At 31.6% G+C, this 16,204-nt stretch overlaps 1 protein-coding gene across 2 annotated transcripts in view; it reads right to left on the bottom strand.

The window, feature by feature from the left end:
• The window catches only part of LOC148176330 (uncharacterized), a 183,430-nt gene that overhangs the window by 117,280 nt on the left and 49,946 nt on the right, over positions 1-16,204 (bottom strand). The gene's annotated exons all lie outside the window — the stretch shown is intronic.

Raw genomic sequence — 16,204 nt, 5'->3', positions numbered from 1 at the left:
TGGAAATTTTGTGTTGTTTGTATGGACACATTGCTTTATGAATTGTCAATTCTTGTCAAATATCGTTTGTAATAAAATGGTTCGAATGTGCGATTTCTCAACACTTAATATCTTCTAAATTATGAAAAAAAAAACATATTTGTATCAATTTAAAATAAGAAAGTTGAGTATCGCCCAAAAGATACTAAGACATTTAGAAAAAATTATAAAATCATCAGTTTATAGGAAATTAAAAACCATTTAATTTGTATTGAAAATTTTTAAAATCGGTTCATAAATAAAAATTCTACAACGCCTGCCGTTTTTAAAAAATCACCCTGTAAAAGCAATCAGAAAGAGCTTATTCAAAGTTAAGACAACTTTTTGCGCTTCCAAATCGACAAACACTTATGGCGATGTTAAATAAAATTCCTATAAATCATGGTTTTAACAAAGTACTATTCGAAAATTTAAAAGATGCCACATTGAAATTGAACCAGCGAGATAAGATGTGCACACTAGTCTTTGATGAAATTTCTATCATGCCTCATTTGGATTATGACAAAAATATAGATCAAATTTTTGGTTTACAAAATTCTAATGATAATAATACTTTGGAAATTGGTAACCACGCTCTTGTTTTTTATCTTTGCGGATTGTTTAAGAAATGGAAACAACCAGTGTATTTTTGGTTTTCTTCTTCTGCCACAAAATCGGTTGTTATGGCTGAAACTTTAAAACTTTTGTTAACAGAAGTACAAAATGGTGGATTAAATGTTATGGCAATAATATGTGACCAGGGGTGCGATTCTCGAAATCACACTAAAAGTTTAGTGCACAAAATTTTTAGTACGAGAAAATCGGTGTGCTATCAAGAATAGTGTATTCTCCATCATCAAACTAAAAAGTGCACTAATATTTTAGTGTGGTCTAAATATTATCTTGACAACATCGCAAAAACAGTTTGTCAGGCTGACTCAAAAAATTAACCTTTCTAGTCAAATGTTCAACAAAAATAAAGGCAGCATTGAAGTCCCCCAGAAGAAATCACAGCAAAATGAACAAATTTTATAGTTTTTGCTACTTTTTGATACGATTTTTGACTCGTAAAACCATAATCCCATGAGAATATCTCATCGCGATCCAAACCTTTAGCGCAGGGTAAAAGTATAACTTGCGTGTTATTGAGAAGCAAAAGAAATTATCTACAGTTTCTGAACAACTTTTGATTTTTGTACAAGACAAGTTTATGTCTATCTTTACATGAAAAAATGCCCAATAACTAATAAGAAAAAAAAACATAAAAATACATCAGGCGTGGCAAAACTTAGCTCAAAATTTAATAATAATTAAACACCAACAGACAACAGAACGAAATGATCCAGTCAAACAGAATGTGTTAAATTTTAAAGAAATAGTATTTTTCCAATCAGTGGTGTTGCAGAAGAAAAATATCATGATAACACTAAAACCACCGCAATTTTTGGAGTAGGATTTGCATGGTCTTGAAATTAAATGGGTCTTCAATAAATCGAAAAGTTTTACGGAGTATTCTATCTTCCACATTTTTAAGGAATTTTTTATATATTTTGGTTTCATGTAAATTTGCTGCTACTACATCGAAGTTAAGACCTTCGTCTAGATTCTTCTTCTAATTTCATTGCTTTATCAAAAATTTTGCCAATCTAAAAAAATTAGCATGGAATTTAGTCCACTATCGACCACACTAATAATTTCATACTGAAAATTTTATACACTAAATGTTCACAGAACGTCGAGAATACACTTTTTCATATTTCACACTAAATATGGATATTTAGTGCACTAAATCTAATCAGCACATTTCGAGAATCGCACCCCAGAGCCAAAACAATCAAGCGGCTATGAATCTTCTTTTAAAGGAACCGACAAAATTTTATATTGACAAAAAATTGAAAGTTAGAAGAAGGATAGTTGTACAAAATCTGGAAATTGTGCCACTCTATGATCCACCTCATTTAATCAAGAGAATCAGAAATAATTTAATAACAAAATATTTGGTTTGGGACACAAACGGACACAAACTGCAAGCAGAATGGGAACACATAATGCAAGCATATATGATTGATCAGCCTTCTGGTGAACTTCGTGCGCTGCCAAAAATTACGGATTTTCATGTGATACCTAACAAAATTAGAAAAATGACAGTTTCGTACGCTACTCAAGTTTTAAGTCACTCCATGAGCGCAACTCTTTCCCTCATGATAAAAAATAGTAAGTACCATCAGGGGAATCTTTCTTGATAAACAACAAATAATTTTACAGGTGATAGTAATTTTCCTCAGTCTGCATTTGGAACAGCAAGAATAATAAAATTCTTCGACAAACTGTTTGACAGTGTTAATGGTAGTTCACTTCGAGGATATAACGGGAAACCTCTTCGCAATGGTGTTTCGAAAAATTCTGGCCACAAAAATTTTTGGAAGAAGCAATAGAAAATTTAAACAACATGTACTTCATTAATGCAAATGGTGCTAAGTCAATACCTCCAAAGTTGAAAAACTGGGTGAAGACTTTAGAAGGATTTTTGGACTTGTATGAAATTTTAGTTGAAACTGGCAAGTGCAAGTTTTTCTTACCTAAGGTGTTTAATCAGGACGTTTTAGAAAATTATTTTGGAAGAGTTAGAAATTATCGTTCTCGCGCAATTAATCCAACTACTGAACAATTTAGAGATACGTTTAAATACCTGTTAATAAGAGATTTTTTTGGTTCAAAATCGATAGGAACAAACTGCAAAGCTACCAATGTTCCAGATTTGTTTAATATTCGAGGATTAACAAACAAAATGAATAATTTTTGCTACGACCGGACCGAAACTGATGTAGAAATTTTTAATATATGTAAATACATTTCAAAATTACCAAATTATGAATTAGAAAAAAATCTACACAGGGGCATTATTGGTTATGTTTCTGGGTGGTTAGTCAAAAAAATTAAAAATATAATGTGCAATGAATGTAAATCTGTAATCATTAACAACCAAGGTGCTAACGTACATGGACATAATTTAATTACCGAAAGAGAATACGATATTCTACAAAGAAAATTACAATATTGCAATTTAAATTTTATTCAAAATATTAACAGAATTTATAATATTTCCAAAATTGTATTAAGAAATTTAACTTCTCATACAAACATCAGGGGTGCGATTTTGGTTCTAACGATAATTATCGGTACCGAGCATTTCGTTTGGTTACTTTTTCGGTTTTCACCAACCGTAAAAATTGAAGCGCTGTTGCCACATATTATTCGAAATGAGGATAATTTCACACTTGTTTTCCACCGATCCAAAATTTTTAAAAAATATGCAAAATGGTTCGAATTGATGTTGTCTAAGGGCACTACGAAGTAAAGGAGTAAGTCTGCCCCATGGTCTGGACGGAACAAAACCATAAGAAAGCCTTTAGAACATTATAACCAAATATTTTCTTGACAGTTCGTACCATAGAACATGTATTTCTTATCTGACTTTTGTCCAAGTCAATGTACAAGTCAATGACGTCATCCTAGTTGACAGTACTGACGCTATAGTTTTCGTTACGTTTTCGCAGCTATTATCGGTACTGCAACAAAAAAACTTCTCGGCAGCCTGAACCCAGACGAAAAGATGTTTTCGGTAGTACATAACTTCAACAGTTTGTTTACGCACTACGAAAGACAAGCAAAATTACAAATTAACGATTATTAACATAATTCAATTGAGAAATGCGACAATGGCTAAATGAAGGAATGTATTATATTTATTTCTAGGGTTAGTTTTTCATTATTTAGATGAAACATGAAGAAAATTGTGTATAGAAACTCACTGGACAACAAAGACTACTTTTTCTTTCCTTTTTGATGGATTGTTCCAAAATCTTACATTTATGTCCATACAAAAGAGTTTGCTATTTGTGTTATCTTTGGAATAATTATAAAATGTAAAAATTTTTATTCAAGGCGTTGGTGTCCATGTGAAACCAAAATATTTAGAAGCCAGAGTTGCTAATTCTAGTTAAAACCAACAACTTTGAACAGTTTCATATGCCAATTTTGTGCAAGCAAGAATTAGATTCTTTTTGAGTTAGCACAAAAGAACTTACTTCATCCTAATGGAATCGGAAGATTGGCGATAAATCCTTGTTAAAATCAAACCTGAGGAGCGAAGTTTTCGTAAATGTTAAGTAACACCCAAGAGAAGTAACATACCGGCATATAACAGTTAAAAAACTATCAGGCCAACTTTTGTAACGGCGGACTTAAGAAATCGAAAAAAATACACTGCTTCGTGCGATGGTTCACAAAAACAAGTATTGTTATTATTATAAAAAGGCTTCTTAAAGGTTTAAACTGCAGGTTTACATGCTCTGCGACACTTGTTAAGTTAGATATTAACTTTTAAAAATACACTTGAAGTTAGCGTTTACAAAAATATGTGGCAACAGCGCTTGACGTGTTAGGGAAAGTCAAATTACCAACCTCAATGAGATCTCTGATAAATTACTAACAAAAATATTTATTTATCGTTTGAGAGCCAAAACGGCATGCAATGTGTTAAGTCATAGAATAGTGTCGCTCTTTGGCAAAATTTCGCCCACGGGACCGATAAAACAGAGAAATAAAATGGTCACGTGATGGAAACAAACGAAATGCTCGGTACCGATAATTACACTAGCCGACATTTTGAAATTTTTGGTCTCTAACAATAACTGAATAAGCTATGCGCAGTCAAATAATGTTAATAGAGATCAGATATGACAACCAAATTTTTTCATGACGTACAGTTTTTTTGTTATAGAACTTAACAAAATTGGATATGTATAAATAAAGTAATTTACTGTAATGGTAGAAAATCAGTTAAAAATTAAAAAAAAAAGTTATTTTTTTCTAATTACAACAATTATTCAACATAAAAATCAAGAAACAAAAAATTTGAACATAGAAAAATTAATGTAGAGACTATTTTTTTTCTCTTATGAGGACTATTATTTTGTCTCTAGAGGCTCCAACAAAAATCTCCAAGCATTGCAGGATCCTATCTGCTTTGATAGTGCCTCTCCATAGCACCAAAGTCTTGGTGGAAACGCTCTCTTTGTTCATCACTAACAGCTTCGAGGTTTTCTGGGAAAGAATCCAGGTGGGAATGGAGAAAGTAAAATTTTAGTGACACACGGCTTCCCAATTTTCTATAATTCTCCAAAAAAGTTTCAATTAATGTTCTGTACTCTGGGTGCTTGTTATTCCCAAGAAATCGCGCTATAACGCTTTTTAATGAATTCCAGGCAGCTTGCTTTTGTTGGTTAAGTTTTTGGTCGAAAATTTCATCTTTAATCAGTTTCCTGATTTGCGGCCCAACAAAAATTCCTTCTCGAACTTTTGCATCGCCGATTTTAGAGAATGAAATCGACAATTGCTTTGACATTACAATAATTGATCACGGCTTACTATGCAAAAAATAATAATTCAAATAAAAATTTTAAAAATGACATTACAACAATTGATCACGGCTTACTATGCAAAAAATAATAATTCAAATAAAAATTTTAAAAATGAAAATAAAGCGAAATAAATTACTATTTGAAAATTTTCAAAAAAAATCAAATTTTTAAAATGTGACGTGTTGGAAATATTTTATATTCATATTCGTAATTAGAATGCAATAAATGAATTATACCGCCAGGGTTTATTAATGTTAGAAAAATCATGTCGCCTAGTGTTATCGTTAGGAGAACCAAAATCGCACCCTAAATTCCGAATTTTAAAGATAATTCCTTATCATGTTAAGTTTTCTTTTAAATGTTCTCATAAAGCAAAAATTCAAAACAAAATAAAAACTAAAATTGTAAATTTAACAATATACAGGGTGTTATGGAAATGAGTATACTATATGCAACAACTTTTCTTAATAAAAAAAATTCCAAAATGCTTTCGTTTTCGAATTAAAAATCAACGAAAATTTGCTGTGAAAACCGTTACCCGCCTATGCATTAAGGATACTAACCTTCGTCTATGCGACAAAAACCATTACTTTATAAAATCGAGTGGTTACATCAGGTTGATATTTCGTCGCTCATGGAAAAAAAACCGTAATAAATTCTCGAAAATCCAATTAAACAAGAGTGCCGAATTTGTTTATAAAAATTGCTTAAAATGCCGTCCTTTACGGTTAATGCATGTCTGAATTCTCAGGGCCATTGAAGTTGGTGTTCTCACAATTATCGCTAGGTTTTGGCGAATTGCTTCAGCCACAACATTCACACGTTCACTTAATTTTTCCACTGAATTCACGGGGTTCGCGTACACCAACTCTTTCATATGTAACCACAAGAAAAAATCGCAGGGATTTAAGTCTGACGAAGGAGGGGGCCACAACAGTGGTTTATTTCTACCTACCCACTTGTTTTCAAAGTGCACATCCCTAAAAAGAAGCACCATATCCGTGTATTCCATGTTGGTATAAACCATTTTGTACCACCTTTTGCACTTTTAGAACGATCTGATAACTTTGACACTGGGAAAATTCACAACAAACTGAGCGTTTTTCATTAAATTACAGCTGATCAGTCGTTTTTATGACCAAAAGTTGTGATAAGGTTGAAGTCAAAAAACCTCCTCGTTGCGGAAATGAAAGTGAATTTGTTTAGAGATATCGAACGGTTGGCCAAATTAAGGGCGGAAAAAGGCGAAAATCAAAATGCGTTTACGAAAAAAATGATCTAGAAAAGTTGTAGATCTTGATGCGTTCTAACCGGTTAAATTTTGTGTATTTTATTTCATAACCTGTTATGATTTTGAATAAAATTTTTGTAAATTCCCAAAATGGTTTTACTTTATGTTAAACTTAATAGCTCTAAACACCACCGCAAAGTAGTTTAGAATGGTCATTAAAGTGTTTTTTCTACGACCGTATCTAAAATGCCGTTTTAAATGGCCATCTTAAGTGATGCTAAGTGACATTTTAAATACATCGAGCCACCCGTAACTAAAGTATAGCATATCCGGTGAGAAATTGGGATATTTCGACAGTTGACATATAGGTTGGTAGCAAATTATGCTACAAAATACACTAAAAACACTAAATTCCTACGCGAAATGGGTTGACAGGGTTGTCAGTAACTGGGGTTACTTTGTTATTTTAAATTTCGCGCGTATGGAACACTTTTTATTGCGTAGATTTAGTGACTTTTCTGTCATTCAAACTCTCACTGTACGAACTATAGCTCTATAGTCACGGACTGAAGATAGCGTTGTATTTTAGTTACGAGTTGAAGTTAGCTACAGTTTGACAGTTGACAATTTGCGAAAAATTTCGGTGATTCAGGTGATTCAAGATTAGTTCATTCCCCTTCGCAATGCAAGAGGAAAGTGATAACGACCTCGAAAACTGTACCCCACCTGATCTTCGAGAGGCCGCTGCGTCGGCAACGGCCAATTTATTGCCGAAAAAGTCAAAATGCCAGTACGAGAGAGCTTACAAACTCTTCATGGAGTGGTGTTCTGTTAAGAAGGCGCATTCATTTTCGGAGAATGTTTTACTGGCATATTTTCAAAATTTATGTGAACGAATGAAACCATCGTCTTTATGGGCCACTTATTCGATGCTAAAGATGACACTTAACCTCAAAAACAACATTGACATAAAAAAATATCCCAAATTAATTGCATTCCTGAAGCGAACATCTGATGGTTATAAGCCCAAGAAGTTCAAAATTTTAACTCTCGAACAAATTAGGCAATTCATTACAACAGCACCAGATGAAATTTATTTATTTACGAAGGTGGGTAAAAATTATCCATTTGCAGAAATTTCTAAAAATAATATTGTAGGTTGGCTTAATTTTTGGTATTATGAGGGCATGTAGAAGAGAAGAATTAATGAAAATACAAACATCTCATGTTGAAGATATGGGAACAGCCCTGTTAATTCATATTCCTGATACTAAGACAAAAACCGAACGCCAGTTCGTGGTTGGAGGAACCTTCTACAATATATGTAAAAAATACATGGAATTACGTCCTCCCGATGTAACTATTTCACGATTCTTTTTGAATTATCAACGTGGTACGTGTACTAGACAACCCATTGGAATCAATAAGTTTGGTAGTCTCGCATGTAATATTGCTAAATTTCTACAACTACCAGATGCAAATTGTTACACGGGGCACTGCTTTCGTCGTTCTTCCGCGACACTTTTAGTGGACTCTGGGGCTGATATAACAGCTCTTAAACGACATGGAGGATGGCGTAGGACCACAGTTGCAGAAGGATATATCGACCATTCCTTAAATAACAAAATTACAACTGCCAACCGAATTTTAAATACAGTAGGGTCAATTAATGATGATGGGCATAGCGTAAACACTACAGTACAGTCAATTAATAATGATGGGAATAGCGTAAACGAGATGGGTGATGAAATACAAGAGATGATGCAAAGTGAAAATAACGGAAGCAACATTCATTGTCAACTTAACAATAATACAGAGTTGAGCCTTAATAAATCAAGTAAGCTTATTATTCAGTTCAATAACTGCTCAAATGTGTCTAATATCACTATTAATGTAACAATAGAGAAATAAATATTTTAAATTTTGGGAAAGTTAGTATGTATTTCATATTTTTGCTTCAGTACCTATTTATTGTGGTGAAAAATTTGAGGTCGTAAAAAAAATATAGTATGCAACACGTTTATAAACTTCTTTAGTCACTCGTTTATTAAACACTCGCTCCGCTACGCTCCGCTCGTGCTTAAACAAACTCGTTTATAGCAATTAAATGGTAGGTGGGCGACTCGTCAAAATATAGGGGGGAAAACTTAGTTTAAAAACATGCGATTTCAAAAAAAAATATTAAGAAAAGTTGTTGCAAATGGTGAGTTCTCTTACCAGTTTAATTTTGTGTACTCATTTCCATAACACCCTGTATGTTTATGTTGAGGGGGTAAATTTAATTTTAAGTGGAAAAGACACTTGTTTAGTGCAACATAGCGGTAAAATTTATGATAAGGCCATCAATATGTACAGAAAGAGATTAAAAAGGTATAAATAAAACATTTTTTAGTTTTTTTGGCATGAATCAATTTAAAAAAGTGTGAAAGCGACAAAACCTAAGGTCATAGAAGGCTTCAGTCATTTTGCACCTCACTCAACTCAATAGATGGAGATAAACGAGATCATAAAAATTACGGGAAGTTGGCGTTCTATAACCTTTATTTTATCTATGATTTACTGGGTTCTTGGCGCATATTAAATTCCTCCCACAGATTTGGCGGTGCGTAACGTCGCGTAAACACCAAATAATGCAGAGACTTCCACATATATAAAACACAAGTTCCGGTAATCCGGATTATTACGTGGCTCACGTTGGAGAGTCCGCAGAGAACAAGAAGTGTCGAACAAACCGTGTTTTACAGCAGCAACGTGTGAAATCCTCGCCTCGCTTTACTTATTTCCCGCCTTGGATTTTTCATGAGAATTGACTTTCTGGTGTCAATTAGTGGGAAATGAGGCTTTTTCCAATTTCTCACATGAATATTCATGAGGGTAAGCCAGAGGTTTAACTTTTCGTGTGTAAACATGGGACATGTACAAGGTTGCGGCTAATTAACCAATTTAAATTTGGGCACACATTTGCTCGTGCAAAAAAGGGCTCTAGGGTGGAGGGCAGTTTTGTCATCGGATTGCGGTAATTGCTCGTTTTGGTTCTTTGCTGCACAATCACGGAGACATGGCGCAATGGAATATTTATTCTATTATAACTGTTTTTTAGTGTTATGCGTTGCACGTCTTAATTAAAACTGAAGTCTTTTGTGCTAAGTTCAAATGAGGAGAAGACTCTTATTTGCAGATGGAGGATTATTGCATAAAACGGAATTTTTTAGCATTTTGTGTTCATCGATTTTGGCTTTGGTGAGTTTGCTTTATCCGCTTTAGTGATGTTTCATATTTTTAAAAACAGTAAGCGGGTTTAATTATTATTTTTACACTGACTTTTTAGCCTACTTTTTCTGCTCTAAAGCTTGAGATTTATGCCTACGAAGTTTTTACTTTAGTACAATTAATTACCGAGTTAAAAATAATAAATTCTTTCAATTTTATCAATATAGCTCTAACAAAATCGAAGAAACAAATTTGAATATAAAATTTTGAAAATTTTTAGATCTTTCTAGAAATAAAATTTCTACAATTTGTCGTTTTTATTCTAGAATTTAAAACTTCCACGCTCTCAATAAATGTGATAAATAGATGAACCTCACCAAATTTCATTGGCATTGCGCCAACAGTCAACAAATATAAAAAATGTAAATTTAAAAAAAATTGCGTTTTGTGTTCAACAATTTGTAATTTGGCACTATAAATAAATCCTATCGCTGCATTTATAGAAAAATCAAAAATACGGACTTTAATGTAAAATTTTGAAAAATGTAGGTTTTTTTTTCAAAATAAAATTTTTAGAAGTTTGCTTTCTTTTTGTAGAATTTTGTAATTTCGTACAGTGAATAAATAAGTTGAAAATAAAAATCTCTTCAAATTTCATCATTATATATATTATTATAAAATCATCAAAACCAAAGACATAAAGTTTAATAAATAATCTGAAAGATTTTTGTTTAGTTCTTAAATAAACACATTTTAAAACTTGTGCCAGTAGCTCTATAATTTTGCAATTTAACACAGTTAATTTATGAATTACAAGTACCAACATCCTAAAATTTTATTGACATAGCTTCACTAGAAGCAAAGATACAGATTTTAATGCAAAATTTTGAAAAAAAATGTCTTCTAAAATGATAAAATTTTAGGATTAGTGTTTTTTTTTTTCTAAAATATTGCAATTTAATACAGTTAATAAGTGAGTTAAAAGAAGTAACCTTCTAAAAGTTTATAGAAATAGCGTTACTAGATTCAAAATTACAGATGTTAAAGTAAGTAACCAAAGATACAAATTTTGATCTAAAACTTTTTGACGGAAAGTTTTTGACGGCTCGCTTTAGAATAAAAAAATCTAAATTTTGTGTCTTTTGCGCTAAAATTTTGAAATTTAGTGTAATTAATAGATAATATAAAAGTAGTCACCTATCTAACTCTCATCAAAGTACAATATATCAAAAATACAATTTTTTATGTAAAATTTTTTAAATTTTTGGTTTACGCTACAAATAAATAATTATAAAAGTGTCTTTTGCTCTTAAGATTTAAAATTAATTGTAATTATTACTAGATCTAAATGTAGTATTTAGTCTAAATTTCATCATTTTAGCATGACCAAAACTCAATATATAGATTTTACCGTAGAATTTTAAAAGTTTTTGACATTAAAATAAAAAAATTCTAAAGAATGTCTTTTTCCATAGAATTTTGAAATTTAGTATAGTTAATAGACGTGGTAGTCACCTGTCCAAATTAAATCGAGGTCACGTCACCAAAATCAAAAATAATAAGTTTTATTAAAAATTTTGAAATTTTTTGGTTTATGCTAAAACTAAAAAAATCTAAAATTTGTGCCATTTACCATAAAATTTTGAATCTGAGTACAGTTCTTAGACTATATAAAAGTAGTAATCTGTCTAGGTTTTATTGATGTCGCTTCGCTAGAACCGAAAATGCAAATTTTTAAGCAGATTTAAGAAATTTTTGATTTCAACTAAAACTAAGTAATTCTAAAATTTGTGTGTTTTGCTCTAGAGGTTTGAAATTTAGTACAGTTATTAGGCGATATAAAAGTAGTAACTTGCCTAATTTTATCGATGTCGCGGCATCAAAACCAAAAATTTTTGTAGAATTTAAAAAATTTTTGGTTCATTCTAAAACTAAACTGTAAAATTTGTCTTTTATTCTAAAGATTTGAAATTTAATACAGTTGATAAACGACATAAGGGTTGTAGCCTGTCTAAATTTCATCACAATCGCGTTACCAGGCCCAAAAATACAAATTTTTGTTTAGAATTTTGAAATTTTTTAGTTTATGGAAAAACAAAAAAATTCTAAAATTTGTATTTTTTGCCCTAAAATTTTGAAATTTAGTACAATTAATAGACGATATAAAAGTAGTAACATATGTCTAAATTTCATCAATGTCGCGTCAAAATACAAATTTGTAAATAGAATTTTGAAAATTTTTGGTTTATGCTAAAACTAAACATATGTAATTTCTAACATTTGTGTCTTGTTCTAGAGATTTAAAATTTAATACTGTTAATAAACGATAAAAGTAGTAATATGTCCAAATTTCATCGCTGCCGCGTAACCAGAACCAAAGACACAGATTTTGATTGAAAATTTTGAAAATTTTTTGCTCCTCCTGAAATAAAAAAGTTCAAAGTTTGTCGCTTCAATTCTAAAATGTAAAAATTTAATACAATTAACGAATTGATTAAAAGTAATGATTTTCCCATATTTTATCGCTATAGCTTAACCAAAACCAAATATACAAATTTTAATGTAAAATTTTGAAAGTTTTAAGTTTGTCTTAAGCATAGAAGAATAAATTCTCTATAATTATATTCTCTATAATTTTGTAATTGGTACAATTAATAAATGAGTTAGAATTAGCAATCACCCCAAATTTCATGATTATAGCGCTAATAATAGCCAAATTTCCAAAAGTTAATGTAAATTTTGGTACTTAAAAAAATAAAAAAAAGTTTCAAATGTTTGAGTTCGTCCTAATATAAAAGCTACTAAATTATTAATATCAGTTTTGACATTTTTTTCTCCCAGACTATCCAGCTCAAATTTTAAATAGAAAATTTCAGTTATTATTAAAATTCTACGCAAATTTCCACGTCTTTTCCTTCACCTTTTTATTAATCTGTCTTCCCATTAATTATTCAAGGATTTCGTTCCCTTAAATCAGCATCTCCCAATGTCACTCCTTTCCGCTCCTTTCTCGAGCATTCCCGACCGCACGTTCCCCAACTCATCTGTCTATTAAATATGTATCTCCCGTGGGTTTTCCCTAAAAGTCGACCAATTTGATGGATTCCCCTCACCGACATCAGTAAAACAATTAAATAGAATTTAATTAAAAGTTGCAGTGTCGAGAAGCAGATGGTCCGTGGCGCCGGATGTGTCCTTTTTCCACTGACCGAACAAAAACGTCGCAGTTTAATGAAGCTCGAGCTGTTAACTGCTGCATCAATCACGAAAAAAAAGCATCAAAACAGGTGACACGAGCAATTTGGTTAATGCTAGGAAAAGAGGACGTGTAGCTTTACCCCGCTGTCAAAAGAATCCTCCTTTTGAGCGACAAGGGAGTCGAGGGTAAAAATATGAAAAAAAACGAGTCGTGCTCGTGGCGTATTATTTCAAGAATTATGTTTATGTGCGTGGTCTAGCAAGATTATCAATCATAAATAAAAGCGAATCGTCTCGTAAAACATACGAGTTATGCTTTCTATTTTTGCGTGTTTCGCGTAATAAATATTCAAAGAATGAAAAAAGGCACATTTCCGAATGCAATATAAACCAATATTTGGATAGGAGAATAATAAAGTACCGAAGGAGAACACACAAACAAAGCTATCGTATCATTTCCGTTGCTTACTTTGTTCTGCGATTCTCTCATATCCACTGGATTTTCGCTCAGTTTCGGATAACCAGTTTGTCAGCTTCAGCAAATACGGACGCGATACAGTGAAATGTAATTACCGAACGATAGAGATATACGAAATGGGTTTATTATTCCTTTGATGGTTCTGCATTTTGCATCGGAATAATGCGTTTATTTCTTATCGAGCGAAATAATTGCAAAAGTGCACCTGTGTGGGGGTAAATTGAACCTGAAACGACTTCGCCTCCCAAATCCCGGCAAAACGAGGAGTGCGCGCCGGCATAAAGTGGCAACATTGAGCACCGCCGTATCAAATTTCTTCGTTTTTCAGTACAACCCCAATTTGTATTCTTAACCCCCGCTTATGACGAGCAACCCTTCGCACAATAACTTAACAATTATCTCTTGTCCTGGGACAAATTTTTCCAGGAAAATGTATGGCAGCGAGCGTTCATGCCAAGGGAGTCGCCGGCCATTACAGAGGCAATCTCGTAATTTAGGTCGGCGCTTTACGACGTTCATTGTTTAACGGGTGTAAAATAGCAGATATATGACTGAAGCCAGTGGCGGGGGTTGATAAAGGGTTGGAAAGGTCCCAGAACAGACCTTAGCCGCAATCGGTGCTTATCTAGACACAGCTGCTTATAGCTGACCATTGTTCAAAGGATCGACATGTTAACGAGGAGCTGCAGAAAGGCCGCCGCTTCCTAATTATAAGAGTTATGTGCGAGGGACGGAATACAACGCCTCGCTTATAATTTCATTAATAAAAGTATTAAGTGGAGGCATAAAGCAGTCGGACGCGGTCTTTAGCGGGTGGCGGGCGGGCGAAGGACACGTTTATTGGGTTTTTTATTCTAGAACGAGGCGGACACGTTCACTTTGTTTTAAAGCATTTGCGGTCTATTAATCTTCATCCTTCACAAATTTCATAATAACTGTAACACCAAAAATGAAAGAATTACAGTATGTTGAAAAAAATGAGAACATTTTCAGAGCTCCCTTAATAAAAATTTTTAAAAATTGTTTACTTTGATCTAAATTTTTCCAAATTTGTATTCTTAGTAACACAGTAATTAGTAGTAATCTCCACAAATTTAATTTTTGTAAGATCAAAAAATTACAATTTTCAGGTTAATCAAAAAATTGGTGTACTTTTCACAGTTCGTGAAATAAAAATTTCCCAAAAATTTTGGTTTTAGAAATAAATTTTTGAAATTTGGGATTTTTAATAATTTACTCAAGACAAGTACTTTCACAAATTTCATAATTTTAACTACAAAAATGACAAAATTACAGTGTGTTGAAAAAAATCGAGAAAATTTTTCCGAGCTCTTGTAATAAAAAATTCCAAAAATTGTATCTTTTTATGTAAATTATTGAAATTTGGTTTATTTAGTAGTCGTTTGAGACAAGTAGTTCCTAGCAATTGTGTTATTGTAACACCAAAAATAAAGAAACCACAGTGAGTTGAAAAAAAAAAGTAATTTTTCACATCACGCCACACAAAAATTTTCAAAAATTGGATCCTTTAATGGAAACTTTTGAAATTTGATAGTTTTATTAACTTTGTCAAAGCTAGCAACCTCTACAGATTTAATTACTGTAACATTGAAAATGATAGAATTACAGATAGCTGAAAAAAAAAGTTAAAATTTTCATAGCTACAAAAATTAAAATTGCCAAAAAATTGTTCGCTTTGATCTAAATTTTTGAAAACTTGTGCTCTTAATAATACAGTTATTAGTAGCAACTTCTACAAATTTAGTTAACGTACTATCCAAAATTAACGTTTTCTATAACGATGAACAATATTTGATATATTTTTCACTACTCTTGAAATTAATTTTTTTTAAAATTTTGGTTTTGAATAAAAATTTTTTAACTTTAGTAGTTTTGGTAAGTCAGTTTAAATCTAGTATTTTTTACACATTTCATTACACTGACATCAAAGGTGAAAGAATTACAAAGTGTTGAAAAGAAATGAAGAAATTTTTGGGATACTCAAAAAAAAATGGTAGTGATACTTTTTGATAAAAATTTTTGAAATTAGGTGCTTTTTATAAGTCGTTTAAGATTAGTAACCTCCACAGTTGTTTTTATTGTAACACCAAAAAGGAATAAATTACAGTTTGATGAAATAAATTGAGAAAATTTTCAGAGCGGTCAAAATTTAAAGTTCCAAAAATTGGACGCTTCAATGTAATTTTTTGAATTTCGGTAGTTTTAATAAGTTGATCAAGGCTAGTAATTTCTACAAATTTTATTACAGTGACATCAAAAATGAAAGAATTACTGAGTGTTGAAAAATTATGAAGAATAAAAATGAAATGAAAATGGTATTTTTTGATAAAAATTTTTGAAATTAAGCATTTTTATGAGTCATTCAAGAGTAGCAATCCCTACAATTTTTTTATTGTAACAGCAAAAATGAATAAAATAGAATGATGTATATTGTTGACATTTAGTAGTTTTATTAAAACAGTAACTTTCACAAATTTTATTACTGTAGCACCAAACATAAAGGTATTATAGTGCATTCAAAAAATTTGAGAAAATTTTAAAACCTTAAAAATAAAAATTTCCAAAAATTTTGCTTTTAGTAGTTAATTAGTCACTAAAGGCTAGTAACTTCTACAAATTTTGTAA

Source organism: Gnatocerus cornutus, chromosome 4, assembly GCF_029298725.1.
Source record: "Gnatocerus cornutus isolate USDA-ARS CGAHR chromosome 4, icGnaCorn1.1, whole genome shotgun sequence".
In the NCBI taxonomy this organism is placed as follows: Eukaryota; Metazoa; Arthropoda; class Insecta; order Coleoptera; family Tenebrionidae; genus Gnatocerus; species Gnatocerus cornutus.
This window is presented reverse-complemented; position numbering and strand designations above follow the sequence as displayed.